At 34.8% G+C, this 14,545-nt stretch overlaps 1 long non-coding RNA gene across 1 annotated transcript in view; it reads left to right on the top strand.

Annotated features, from left to right (window-relative positions):
• Positions 1 to 14,545, top strand: part of LOC139357471 (uncharacterized) — a 109,216-nt gene that overhangs the window by 49,627 nt on the left and 45,044 nt on the right. The gene's annotated exons all lie outside the window — the stretch shown is intronic.

Genomic DNA, 14,545 nt, shown 5'->3' with positions numbered 1-14,545 from the left:
CACCTTTTTAAAATGCTGAGAACACGGTGATAAATTTGTACTTGTGTGCAGCCTCTCAATACTGTAAACCAAAAATAAAATTCTAAGACTCCCAACCAATTGAATGGATGCCGCCTCTCAGCCAAGGACATTCCAAAGCAAACCTGAAAAACGAGTTCAGGCCATGATAGAAATGAGGGATTAGACATGCCTCATTATATCTTCCCCCCATTGGAGTTCAGGCACAACTAACCAGCATTCAAATTAAAACAGAGGTCTCAGGACTGACCACACAGACTCTTTGTGGCAATACGGTACACCACAAAATGACAGACAGCAGGCCCTGGAAGAAATCAAAGTATTTTATCCTAAAATGTATTTCTTTGATGTATTTTAAAATAGCCCTGCATCTATATGCTATAGAGAATTCCTTTCTCTTTCCAAGTATTTTCCTGATCCAGGAGAGATTAACTAAGATTCTGGCACCTTTGTAAGCCTGATAAGAAATATTTATCTTCTAATCTCTTTGAAGCCTACTACTTGGAGGATTCGTTTCTGCATAACAAGAACATTGGTCTCCACCCAATGTTAATTTCTTAACCCAGAAATTCCTTTCTATTGATTCCAGGCCTTTGGATAATAACTTAACACTTTCAAGCAATTGCCAATCAGAAAATCTCTAAACCCACCTAGGACATGGAAGCCCCACCTATGACCACGTTGAGTTGTCCTTCCTTTCTGGACCAAACCAGTGTCCACCTTACATATATCGCTTGATATCTTTGGAACTTCTTTCTCCCAAAAATGTATAAAACAAAGCTGTAATCCAACCACTTTGGGCACATGTTCTCACAACCTCCTGAAGCTGTGTCACTGACATGTCCTTAATCTTGCCAAAATAAACTTCCAAACTGACTGAGAGTTGTCTCAGATACTTTTTGTTTTACAATATCAAGATTGCTTATATAAGCAAACCTAGGTTCAGCTCTCAATGCTCAAAAGTCAGATGCGAGAGATGAGAGTTGATGGGAGGAAAAGCAGGTTTATTCAGAGAGCCAGCAAGCCAAGAATATGCTGGACTACAGTTGCAAAGACCATCTTAAATTTAAAATTTTACCATAAGGAGTTGGTATGGGAGACACGTGGGCATGGTACAGGGGGCAGGGTCTGTGTGTCTTTGTTCTGGGTAATGTTTGTTTGGAGGTCTGGTTGGTGTTATTTTGACCTCAGCCTGATGGTGGTGGACGAATTGTTCTCAAAATCCCTTAAGTGGGAGAATTCTGCAACTGGGGCTCTCTGCCTGGTTTGTTTCAAGTTAGCTGATGGAATTTCTTAAGCAAGAGCATAATTACATTACCATACATTGCTGGGGGGGAGTGTCTAGAGAGGGAAGGAATGAAGGGATGAGAGGGGAGGGAAACAATGTGGGTGATCAATATGTATTTTTAAAATGGGAGTCCCGAGTTGCACTTGGATGGGAAAGATTCTCAAAGTTTGGAAACTGAGCTTGTTCACACTTGTTTTGGAAATTATTTGTTTTCTCACATCAGAATGCTAGTGTTTCATTAGTGTTAGGTAGATTCAATAGATAAAAAAATTCAATAGATATGTACTCACCTGCTTTTCCTAGTGAGAGATTGATTAATTGTTATGAGAGAGATCAATTTCACATTTACAATAGAAACCTGTATTAGTAGTTGTTTAAGATACATAGATAACCTGTAATTTCATGCTACATATATTCCTTGTTGCTGCTGGGGCTCAGAAAATGATACACCGGAGTATGGTGATTTGGCATGCTGAGAACTTTCATCTAAAGGATATTGGAAGGCATCAGAATAAATTGAATGGTTTTCAACATAAAGAAAAGACAATATTTAAGGTGATTGTTATCCCCAGCACACTCATTACATGAATGCATTAAATTATCATATGTACCCTAGAACTATAAACATCTATTATGCATCAATAAAATTTTTTAAAAAGAAGGAACCTTAAAAGTGAAGTTTCTTTCTGACCTTCTCCTGCTCTCCTGCCCCTCTTTTTCCCCTGAAGAAAGTCACAAAAATCAGAATTATTTTTCACCAAGGTGAATCCTAGGCACTAGATCCCCTTTCTCTCAAACAAGCCATACAACCTAGAAAGATCCTTTTCTTTCTTCTCCCTTCTTTCTAGAAGATTCTGAATTCTATAAAGGTCCTGTTCTATACCTAGAAGAGAAAGAACTGGAAAGACCTCTGCATAGGGAGACCAAGAAGAATCTAAGAAGACCGGTATTGCTGAAGTTCCCCTCTCTATTACCATTAGAACATTCCCTCTGTCCAATCACATTTCTAAACGCCCGTCAATTTTTTACCAAATATGCATAAAAATAGATTCCCCGGGTCTTCATTTGTGAAGGCTTATGTAAACCTTGATTAAATAACTGGGTGTTATGCTTTTCTTCTGTTAACATGTCTTTTGCTAGGAGAGGTGACCATGACCCTTACGATGGGGTAGAAAATGTATCACACCTTTCTGTCCCTACAAAGTAAATATATGAAACATAGAAAAATAAGAAAACAGAAGTGAAAGCCTGTCTCCCACTTAGTATTTTTTCTTCAACAGTAAATATACTTTAACATTTTTTTGTGTGATTATTTTAGGAAAAAAAAAATGCAGAGGAACACATATTTGTTTCTTAGCTAAAAATATTAACATAATACTCTTCTGCACCTTACTGGACAATCTTTTATTACAAAAATAAAAGGGTTTTCCTCAAAAAATTGCAGAAAATGCAGAAATTAGCTGGAACAAGAGACGTCCTTTATCTTTCATGGGCACATTTGATTTTTTTCTTTTCTCTCTCTCTGTCTGCTCTTTCTTGCTCTTTTTTGTTGACCCACTTTCTCTTCTTAAGCATATAGTAAGGTATAAAATAGTTCCACCAATTACAGCTACTAAGATCAATACTCAAACAATTCCCACCATTTGAAGTTCAATCAGCTGCCACTCTCAGGAGTGGAGGGCTTGGAAGAGAGGGATCACCAGATTTTTAGGAAACAGAAGGTTTCTAAAAGAATGGTTGGTTGGGTGTGGTGGCTCACACCTGTAATCCCAGCACTTTGGGAGGCCGAAGAGGGCAGATCACCTGAGGTCAGGAGTTCAAGACCAGCCTGGCCAACGTGGAGAAACCCTGTCTCTACTAAAAAATACAAAAATTAGCCAGACGAGGTGGTGGGCACCTATAATTCCAGCTAATCGGGAAGCTGAGGCAGGAGAATCACATGAACCCCAGAGGCGAAGATTGCAGCGAGCTGGGATCATGCCACTGCACTCCAGCCTGGACACCATTGCACTCCAACCTGGGCAACAAGAGACAAACTCCATCTGAAAAAAAAAGGGGGGGCATGAGCAGACCCCTCCACTGACAAATCCACTTCTCTGTGCATAGTAGCTTTTTTTTTAATCTTTAATATCTGTTTGTAAAAATGGTCATTTCTTCCATGTGCCATTACTTCAAAATGGGCTTTCTGTAGTTGAGATGCCTCCCCTTTTTTGATTGCTTATTTTAAGCTTGTATTTCTAAAACTGTAGTTTTCTCTAAACATTCATCCCCAGGATTCATTCTGTCTTGGAATCTCAAGTTTTAGAAACCCTTTCCTTCTTCCTTGTTTACATACCACATCCCTAATACACACACACACACACACGCACACACACACACACACACACACACAAGGGTATTACCACCTTGCTTCACAGAACAAAATAATTATTAATAAATGGGTGGAAAATTCAAGTACAGTTTAAAAAATTATGTGCCATTGACAAAGGGGTGTGTGTGTGTGTGTTTGTGGTGTGTGACCTAATTTATTTATTTTTTAATCTTTTTGTACAGTTTGTTCAATATCTGGTTTCTGGGATACCCCTCCCTTCAGATCTTAGTTTTTTTCTGAGTAAGATTAAAGAGAATAATGACCCTGGATTCAGAAAATTATGTTATTTATGTTGGAAAATTATAATAGCAAAAAAGTCTATTTGAAAAAAGTGACTGATGATGGTGCAAAGATCTACTTGTAGCAGAAGTCCTTGAAGAATGAATCTGACCCCTGGATTCTGAGTCCCTTGAACAATGACAGTCATGACATACAGCTTGTGACTTGATCGGTTGTATCTCTAGGAAACACAGTATTAAAGAAAAGATATGAGCCATGACATAGCAATAAGTCACTAAAGTCTGAGGCTGAAGCTTCAATATGTAAATCTGTAAACTCTTTAATATGTCTAGATAATAAAACCAGAATTATACACAAGGCAATCGTTTGGAGTGGCTATTTTCAGACAGCTGAAGGACACTGAAGTTTATTTGAATTTGAAGCATAGGCCTTGTCCTGAGACTGGTGAATTGGAATTGTTAGTAATTCGCTGTGTAATAGGCTGTTCAAATGGTTTTTCTAAAAGTCTCAGACATGGGAGGATTTCCATGTATTTCTGTTAATTAGGCAACTTTCAAAAATGTTACATGAAGATGATATGAGGTACTTGATTCATTCAAACCGTCCTGCCCTAAACTCCAACCTTCATGAGACAGAAGAGAATGGAGCAAATATCGATGATCTCTCTGCCATCTTCGAAGTGTTGCTCTCTGAAACTCTCTTGCAGCTTTGGAAGAAAACTAGGACATGATAAAACCAATTTGTTTCCAAATAATGGATCACCGACCAGCCCTGCAAAAGGAATGCAAATTAGAGAAGTGAATTAAAATCAGGCTTAAATATTTCTAATTTGTATGTATAGATATTTCTAAATTTTATTTCGGACACTATTTATTATGTTGTTAGTTGAGAATAACTTTTGGATTCTCTGATTCTTTTTCTATACATTTTTAATATTAAAAAAATAAACTTCTACCAAGCACTTGGGATAAAATAACTATAAAGATATCGCTCCTCACTTTAGAGTAAATGTTTTCCTATGATAGACTTATACGTACACCTATGTTCAAGTAAGAAAGTACTGCATCAGTAGTGTTCACCAGGTTATATTTAGGGTGATATTAAAATATATTAATACAGAGTCTACCATATACACAGACCAACAAGAGTAAAGATGCTAGTCCTAGAGCTGGAAAAGGACCTGGGTACCCCCAAATGTGACGGGCATTGATCCCGTAGTTGCTAGATTCCTGGAAAGGGGCAGAGAGTCTCATTGGGGGCCAGAAAAATGAGAGTGACAGGGCACTCAGGGAGTTAAAGGTAGTGACTCTTTAGTAGGCAGCATCGAAGTAATTCAGTACCTTAATAAACAGTAAAACCAAGCCAGTGTATCTGGGTTGTGTGTGTTGAAGAAGTTGGTGACATTTGAATTGGGTTTCTCTAGGGGTTTGTGTGTGTGTGTGTGTGTGTGTGTGTCTATGCTTACAGCTATATGTTTAGGTGGGAAATGGTCTGACATGCAGAATGAATAGCAAAATAAAAGCATGACAGCCTTCAGTAGGGTTCTGTCACACAGAGTGGGCAAAATAATATCTAGACAGGAGGTCAAAGGGATAGCATGCCATCTGGGTAGCAGAGGCCAAGTATGAGAAAGATTTTGGAATTAATTCCTAAAAACAAGAGATTAATTCATGATTTCATTTATGTTTGAAAAAAATAACTGATAGAAATATAAAAGGTAAATTGATTTCAAACAACTTTTTTAAAGTCCAAAGTTTTCTATTTTCTGTCTATCTATCTATCTATCTATCTATCTATCTATCTATCTACCTACCTACCTACCTATCATCTATTATCTATCTATCTATCTATCTATCTATCTATCTATCTATATCTATCTATCTGTCTATCATATATCTTAGGTAACAGAGTCAGAAAAAAAGTATGACAGCAGTAAGCTAGTAATGTTTTTCTTTAATAACAGAGAAAGAGGCTTGTTTATAACTTTAACCATTACCTTGTCAATTGTTCCCATGCCTCTTATTCAAGAAAATCACGAACTTGATTGAATCCATTCTTCTTTTCCATTCTTTTCCCATTCCTACACTATGCCTCATAAACAGGGTTGAGTAAAATTACTACACATTTTAGTGCTGGCACATAGTTATGGTCTGTATATTAGTCAGCTATTGCTGTAATAATCTGGCCTAACAAACCACCTTAAAACACAATTGCTTGGTAATTATTCATTTTGTAATACTCATGAGTTTGCAAGCTGACCACAATTTGTCTGTTCTAGGTGAGGACTTGGCTGGCAGTAGGATGGCTGCCTCTGGTCTGACATCAGGATAGCTAAGTCTGGCTTCAGGCTCTGAGTTGGTTCAGAAGTGCTTTGCAAGGCTCACCCTCTTTGGACCCATGGTTACCTTAGTTTTGTTCTTCTTACAGTGAAGCTCAGTAGCCAAGCCAATGTGTGGCCAGGCCTCTGCTTGCTTCGCGTTTCCTAATATTTCATTAGCCAAACCAACAAACACATCACCAGCCAGGCCCAATGTTGAGGGGCCAGATAGTATCCACCACCCATTGTTGGAGAGTACTGCTATGCTACCTGCCAAAGGGTGTGAGAGTATAACCTTGTTAGAGCAGAGTGAAGAATTGGAAAATATAGTGTAATCTATCACAATGCCTAGTTTTAACTGGAATGTCAACACTGTCAGAAATTGTTATGTTTTCCTATCTCTTTCTTTCTCATTCTCCACAGCTACTATTTCAAGCATCTGTACTCTTCTAACACCCCCTAATACAAACTATTTTCTGTGTGTCTGCAGTTGACCTTTCTTTGATTTCCCTGAAAAAAAGGTTAACTCAATCTCCTACCTCTAATCCTAAAATTTATCTAAATCCCCAACTTCTAATCTAAATCTTTTTTACTCTCTCACCTGACATTACAAGTAAGACGTTGGCCCTCTGACAGGACTTTGAAGCCCTGTCACTTGTTGCATCCTCTGAAATATTACTCCATCAGTTATCCACTCTCTCTATTGGATTTTTGACTCCTCCTTTTTACCAGTTCTTTCTAACTTGTGCTGCATGCTAATAATCCTCTGCTTATTTTATACTCAAAGTGCTCTTATGTGGTATGTACTATCACTATGAAGCAGGTACACCATTAAACACGTTTTAAAGACAAGGTGATTGAGTCATAGAAATGCTGAGTCATTGGTTAATTAATGATAAAATTTAGCAATACTAACATTAATCTGTAAGTGCAATGCACTCCCACCAAACTCTCACTGGAGAATTTGTTTTCTGTAAATTCCTTCACAAGCATTAACAGACAGGAAGATGAAAACAGGCATTTGTTCCGAAATAAAACTTCTGAACTATTCAGTGTAATATGTAATAAAAAATAAGGGCTCTTCTTAGTGGATTAAAAAAAGGAGGGTATTATATTTGATTATTGAAAGTTTGAGAAAAGAAATACATTGTCTAATTAATTCAACAGAATGTAGATTACAAACTGAACAAAAGATGTACGTGGGATTTAGTATATGATCAATGTGGCATTAAAATGGTAATAGAATACATTCATATTTAGTAGATGTTATTGGAATCAGGCTAATATATGAAAAGAGTATATATAAAATATATACATGTAAAGATCTTCATACACATAGAAAATGCTTAATATGTAACTCAAAATATACACTAAATGAATTCAGACTAATTAAAATGTATATAGAATTTAAAATTTAAATTTAAATCCAATTTGTGACAATCTCTTTAAACTTGGTATATACTTTCTAAACCTGACATTACAATCAGAAACAATTAAAAACTATAAATTTAACCACAAAAGATAAGAGTTTCTATAGGAGGAACATCTTTCCATTTAAAATTCATATAACTATTGCATGAAAATTAGAAATATCTTTTCCAATGCAAAATAGAACCACAATTTGATATACCTCACCCTGGTTAAAATGACTTGTATCAAAAGACAGACAATAACAGGAGCTGGCCAGGATATGGGGAAATGGGAGCCCTAATACACTGTTGATGGGAATGTAGATTAGTACAGCCACTAAGAAGAAAAGTATGGATGGGGATTCCTCAAAAAACTGAAAATAGAACTTCCATATGATCCAGCAATGCCACTACTGGATATACATACACAAGAAAGGAAATAAATATGTCAAAAAGATGTCTGCACTCCCATGTTTATCGCAGCACTATTCACAATGGTCAAAATATAAAATCTCCCATCAAGGGATTAATGATTAAAGAAAATGTGGTGCACATACACAATGGAATGTTTTTCTTCCATAAAACGTATTTTCGTCATTTGTAGCTTAGCGAATGAAACTGTAGGCCATTATGTTAAATGACTATGGGAAAGACAAATATTTATTTATTCTCCCTCATATGGGACTATAAAAAGGATGGATCACATGAAGATAGAGAGTAGAATAGTGGTTACCAGAGGTGGGGAAGGAAAAGAGAGAGGGAGGATTGAAGAAGAGAAATAAGAATATAAATGTATTTGTTACCACTGAACTGTATATACTTTACCGCAATAAAAACGTTTTTAAACAAAGAAATGTTTTTTCTAAAGCATAGTTGAGATTGGGAAAGATGAATACACATTTTAGCAGCCAAAACCAAGGAAGGTATTGAAACAAAGAAAATGTTCAGTAGAAACTGAGGCTTTGCTTATCTCTGTGACATAAGGCTTATGTTTTAAAGGATGTTAACTAACAAAACTTTGGGAAATGAAAGGAAAAGATCTTGAAATGAGATACCTCATAAAGTTAGAACCCTGGGGATCTAAAAAATCTTAGTCAAATGATATTCTGGGGTAGCAAACATAGACAACATAAAAATGTGTATATGTCAAGATGAGTTCAGGATTAGAAGCCTCTTGTGGTCACTGTAGTCACCCACTTACATTTACACAGTATGTGCAAATGTTATCTATATAGCAGTCTGAGAAACTGCAAGTTGAGGAAATAAAGAAGTTCCAGGCTGATATCCTTATGGTAAAAGCAAGAGGAAATTATTTCTATACATGTATAAACAACCCACTTTTCATAGAGTTTTCTTTATTAAGAAGAAAAAAAATTCAGTTAAACATGAGGTCCCAGTACAAAGTTACACCCGAAGTGAAAACAGCAAACAGCAGGGCTACAGCTCCAAAGAGTTAAAAAATGGAATTATTAACATATACATACATTTTTAAAATAAATCTTATTTTGGACAGGTTTATGTTTGCAGAGAATTTGTAAAGATAGTAGAGTTTCAATATATTCCATGTCTACCCTATTTCCCTATTATCAATATCTTAAATTAGTATGGTGTATTTGTTACAATGAACAAACATATGTTGATACATTGTTGTTAACTAATGTTCTCAGGCTTGAAAACTAAGACTTTCTTAATTTTTAACTGTCATTTTCCTATTCCAGGATCTCATCCAAAGTAACACATTATATTTAATAGTCATGTCTCCTTAGGCTCCCCTTGGCTGTTATAGTTTCTTATACTTTTCTTGTTTTTTATATTCTTGATATTTTGAGCAGTCCTGGTGATGTATGTTGTAGAATGTCCATAATTTGGACTTATCTGCTATTTTTCTCATGATTAGGTTGGATTTATGGGCTTTTGGCAGAACAAGGACAGTGGTGAATGCCATTTTTCATCACTTCAATTTAAGGGTAGGTACTATCAACATGATATAACTCTTGCTGTTAACTTTGATGACCTGGCTGAGTGTATTAGTCTTTTCTCATGCTGCTAATAAAGACATACCCAAGACTGGTTAATTTATAAAGGAAAGAGGATTAATTGACTCACAGATCTGGATGGCTGGGGAAGCTTCTCACAATCATGGCAAAAGGTGAATGAGGAGCAAAGTCACATCTTACACGGCAGCAGTTAAAAGGGCTTGTGCAGGGGAATTCCCATTTGTAAAACCATTACATCTCATGATACTTATTCACTACCATGATAACAGTATGGTAGAAACCACCCCTATAACTCAATTATCTCCACCTGGTCCCTCCCTAGACGTGGGGATTATTACAATTCAAGGTAAGATTTGGGTGGGGACACAGCCAAACCGTATCACTGAGGTAGCTTTTTTTTTAAGTTTCTCCACTGTAGTTGCTCTTTTTCCCACCTTTCTATACTGGGCTTTTATGATGGAAGTCACTAAGAACAGCCCATGCTTAAATAATGAGTTGTGTTCCACTGCTTTAAGGGAAAATCTATTTTTATTTATTTTATAAAAGAGATTTGTCTCTTGTTTATCTGTCTTTGATTTATTTAATTATTTAATAATATCACTAGAGAGACATGAAAATACACACACACACACACACACACACACACACACACACACACAGGCTTTAATACCATACTATCTTATTTATATTGATACTCAACTTATTCCAGCTTTGTCCAAGGTGAGCTGTTTCAGATGGTTCCTTTTTTGGGATGTAAATATTTCTTTCTTGGGGAGGGCAGGAAATTTCTTATTTTCTTGAGCTCTAAAATGCTTGAGGCTTTCGTTAACCTATTTATTATCTGGTAATGAAAATCAGACATTTCTCCAAGGGCCCCTGGTTCTTTTGATTGGAGAGTGGTATTAGAAACCAAAACCTGGTGGAAAATGTGCTCATTGCTATTGGGATGCCATTATATCTGGGTCCTCTCACCTAAGAGAGCAAATAAAACTATGTATGTATGCTATCTCATACACATATCTAAGAATACATTTATATGTAACTATCTGTATCTATATTAAGCTAATAATCAATTTATACTTATATCTACAACTCAAATACATTACCACTTGAATAATTTTAACCTTTCTTGTCTAATGTGAAACTCTTTAAATTTCCACTCAAACTGTGAGAAACCTGGCTCCTAGTACCCACTATATATTGATGTAATTGATCTATTCTAACACTCATGCACAGTGTTATCAAAAGCAGAATAAATAATTAATGAGATTAAAGACAAGATATTTGAAAATACACACTCAGAGGAGACAAAAGAAAATATAATAAAAAAGAAGCAAGCATTCTTACAAAATCTAGAAAATAGCCCCAATAGGACAAATCTAAGAGTAATTGGCCTTAAAGTAGAGGTAGAAAAAATATAGGGGTAGAAAGTTCATTCAAATAGATAATAACAGAGAATTTCCAAAACCTAGGGAAATATCTTAATACTCAAATGTAAGAAGATTATAAAATATTAGTCAGATTTAACCTAAAGACCACTACCTCAAGGCATTTAGTAACCAAATTCTCAAAGGTCAAGGATAAAGAAAGATTCCTAAAACCAGCAAGAGAAAAGAAACAAATAATATACAGTGGTATTCCAATACATCTGGCAGCAGACTTTTAGTGGACACCTTACAAGCCAGGAGAGACTGGCATAACATATTTAAAGTGAAGAAGAAAAAGAAAGTTTACCCTATAGTAGTGTATCTGGTGAAAATAGCATTCAAATATAATGGAGAAATAAGGACTTCTCCAGACAAACAAAAGCTCAGCGATTTTATCAACACCAGACCTGTCCTACAAGAAATACCAAAGAGGCTTCTTCAATCAGAAAGAAAAGAAAATTAATGAGCAAAAAGAAATCACCTGAAAGTACAAAACTACTAGTAGTAGTAAGTACATGTAAAAACAAACTATTATAACACTGTAATTGTAGTGTGTAAATTACTCTTGTCTTAAGCAGAAAGACTAAACTGTGAACAAATCAAAAATAACAGCTACAACAATAATTCAAGACATAGACAGTATAGTATAATAAAATACAAAGATATAAAAAGAAACAACAGAAAGTTAAAAAGTAGGGGGACAAAATTTAAGTGTTTACTTTTTATTAGTTTTATTTTTGCTTGTTTGTTTATTTAAGCAATCAATGTTGTCATCTGTTTAATGTGTTATAAGTTAGTATTGACAAACCTCATAGTAATCTCAAATCAAAAACACACAACAGAGACACAAAAAATAAAAAGCAAGAAATTAAATTATACCGCCAGAGAAAATCACCTTCACTAAAGGAAAAATAGGAAGGAAGGAAAGAAGAAAAGAAGAGAAGACCACAAAATAATTAGAAAACAAATTATGAAATGGCAGGAGTACGTTGTTACTTATAAATAATAACATTGAATGTAAATCCACTAAATTCTCCAATCAAACGACATAGAGTGGCTAAATGGATGAAAAAACAAAACTCATTAATTTCTTGCCTACAAGAAATGCACTTCACCTACAAAGACACACAGAGTGAAAATAAAGGAATGGGAAAAGATATTCCCTGGCAATGGAAACCAAAAAGAAGCAGGAGTAGCTATACTTGTATAGACAAAATAGATTTTAAGACAAAAATTATTAAGGAGAAACAAAGAAAGTCACTATTTAGTGATAAAGCAATATTCAGCAGGATATAACAATTGTAAACATATATGCACTCCACACTAGTACCCAGATATATAAAGCAAACATTATTAGAGCTAAAGAGAAATATAGACTCCAATACAATAATAGTCAAAGACTTCAACACATCACTCTAAGCATTGGACACACCTCTTAAACAGAAAATCAACAGAAAAACATCAGATTCAGTCTGTGCTACGGAAGAATTAGAGTTAATAGACATTTACAGAACATTTCATTCCACAGCTGTAAAATATATATTCTTCTCTTTAGCACCTGTATCATTCTCAAGGATAGACCATATGTTAGATTACAAAAAGTCTTAAGATATTCAAAAATTAAAATACTACCAAGCATCTTCTCTGAGCACAATCAAATAAAACTAAGCATCAGTACAAGAGGAATTTTGGAAACTATACAAACATGTGAAAATTAAATCATATGTTCCTTAATGTCCAATGGGTCAATGAAGAAATTAAGAAGGAAATTTAAATGAAAAAAATGTGTGAAATAAATGATAATGGAAACAACACACCAAAACCAATGGGATACAGTGAAATCAGTACTAAGAGGGAAGTTTATAGCTCAAAAAAGAGGAAAAGAAATCAAATAAACAGACTGACAATGCATCTTAAAGAACTGCAAAATCAAGAGCAAATAAACCCAAAATTAATAGAAAAAATACTTGATATAAGAGCCAAAATAAATAAAATTGAAATGAAGAAAACAATACAAAAGGTCAGTGAAACAAAAAGTTGTTTTTATTTAAAAGATAAACAAAATTGACAAATCTTTAGCTGGACTAAGAAAAAAAAGAGAGAAGACCAAAATAAATAAAATCGGAGATGAAAAAGGAAACATCACAACTGATACCACAGAAATTCAAGGATCATTGATGCTTTTTCTGAGCAATATATGCCAATAAATTAGAAAATCTAGAAGAAATGGATAAATTCCTAAGTGCGTATAACTTACCAAGATCGAACCATTAAGAAATTTAAAGCCAGAGCAGTCCAATAACAAGTAACAAATTTGAAGCCATATTAAAAAGTCTCCCAGCAAAGAAAAGCCCAGGACCCAGTGTCTTCACTGATGAATTCTACCAGACATTAAAAGAAGGACTGATACCAATCCTACTCAAACTTTTCTGAAAAATAGACAAGAATAAAATACTTCCAAACCCCTTCTATATGACAAGCATTACCCTGATAACAAAATCAGACAGGGCCTATCAAAAAAAGAAAACTACAGGCCAGTATCCCTGACAAATATTTATGCAAAAATCCTCAACAAAATACTACCAATCTGAATTCAACAGCACATTAAAAAGATCATACATCATGACAAAGTTGGATTTATCTCAGGCACGCAAGGATGATTCAACATATACAAATCAATCAATATGATGAATCACATCAATAGAATGAAGGACAAAATTAATTGAATGTGACCATTCAATTAATGCTGAAAAATCATTTGGTAAAATTCAACATCCCTTCATAATAAAAACCCTCAAAACCATGGGTATAGAAGGAGCATACCTCAACATAATAAATGTGATATATGACAGACCCACAGCTAGTATTACACAGAATGGTATAAAACTGCAAGCCTTTCATCTAAGATCTGGATCAAGACAATGCTACTCAGTTTCACCACTGTTATTAAATTGTTACTGGAAGTCCTAGCTAGAGAAAGTAAGCAAGAGAAATAAAGGGCATCCAAATCGGAAAAGAAGGTGTCTAATCATCGTTGTTTGCAGATGATATGATCTTATATTTGAAAAATACCTAAAGACTCCACCAAAAGAAAAACTCTTAAAACCGGTAAACTAATTTTGTAAAGTTGCAGGATTCAAATTCAACACACAAAAATCAGTAGCATTTCTTAATACCAACAGTGAATAATCCAAAAAAGCAATCAAAAAAGTAATCTCATTTACAACAGCTACAAATTGAAAATAAATACATAGGAATTTACTTAAGCAAAGAAGTAAAAGATCTCTGCAATGAAAACTATAAAACATTTATGCAAAAAATTGAGGAGGACACAAATGATTGGAAAAATATTTTATGTTCATAAATTATAAAAATCAATATTATCAAATTTTCCATACTACCTAAAACAATCTGAAGATTCAGTGCCATCCTTATCAATATACCAATGACATTTTTAACAAAAATAGAAAAGCTATCC

The sequence above is a fragment of the Macaca nemestrina genome, chromosome 12 (assembly GCF_043159975.1).
Source record: "Macaca nemestrina isolate mMacNem1 chromosome 12, mMacNem.hap1, whole genome shotgun sequence".
Lineage (NCBI taxonomy): Eukaryota > Metazoa > Chordata > Mammalia > Primates > Cercopithecidae > Macaca > Macaca nemestrina.
This window is presented reverse-complemented; position numbering and strand designations above follow the sequence as displayed.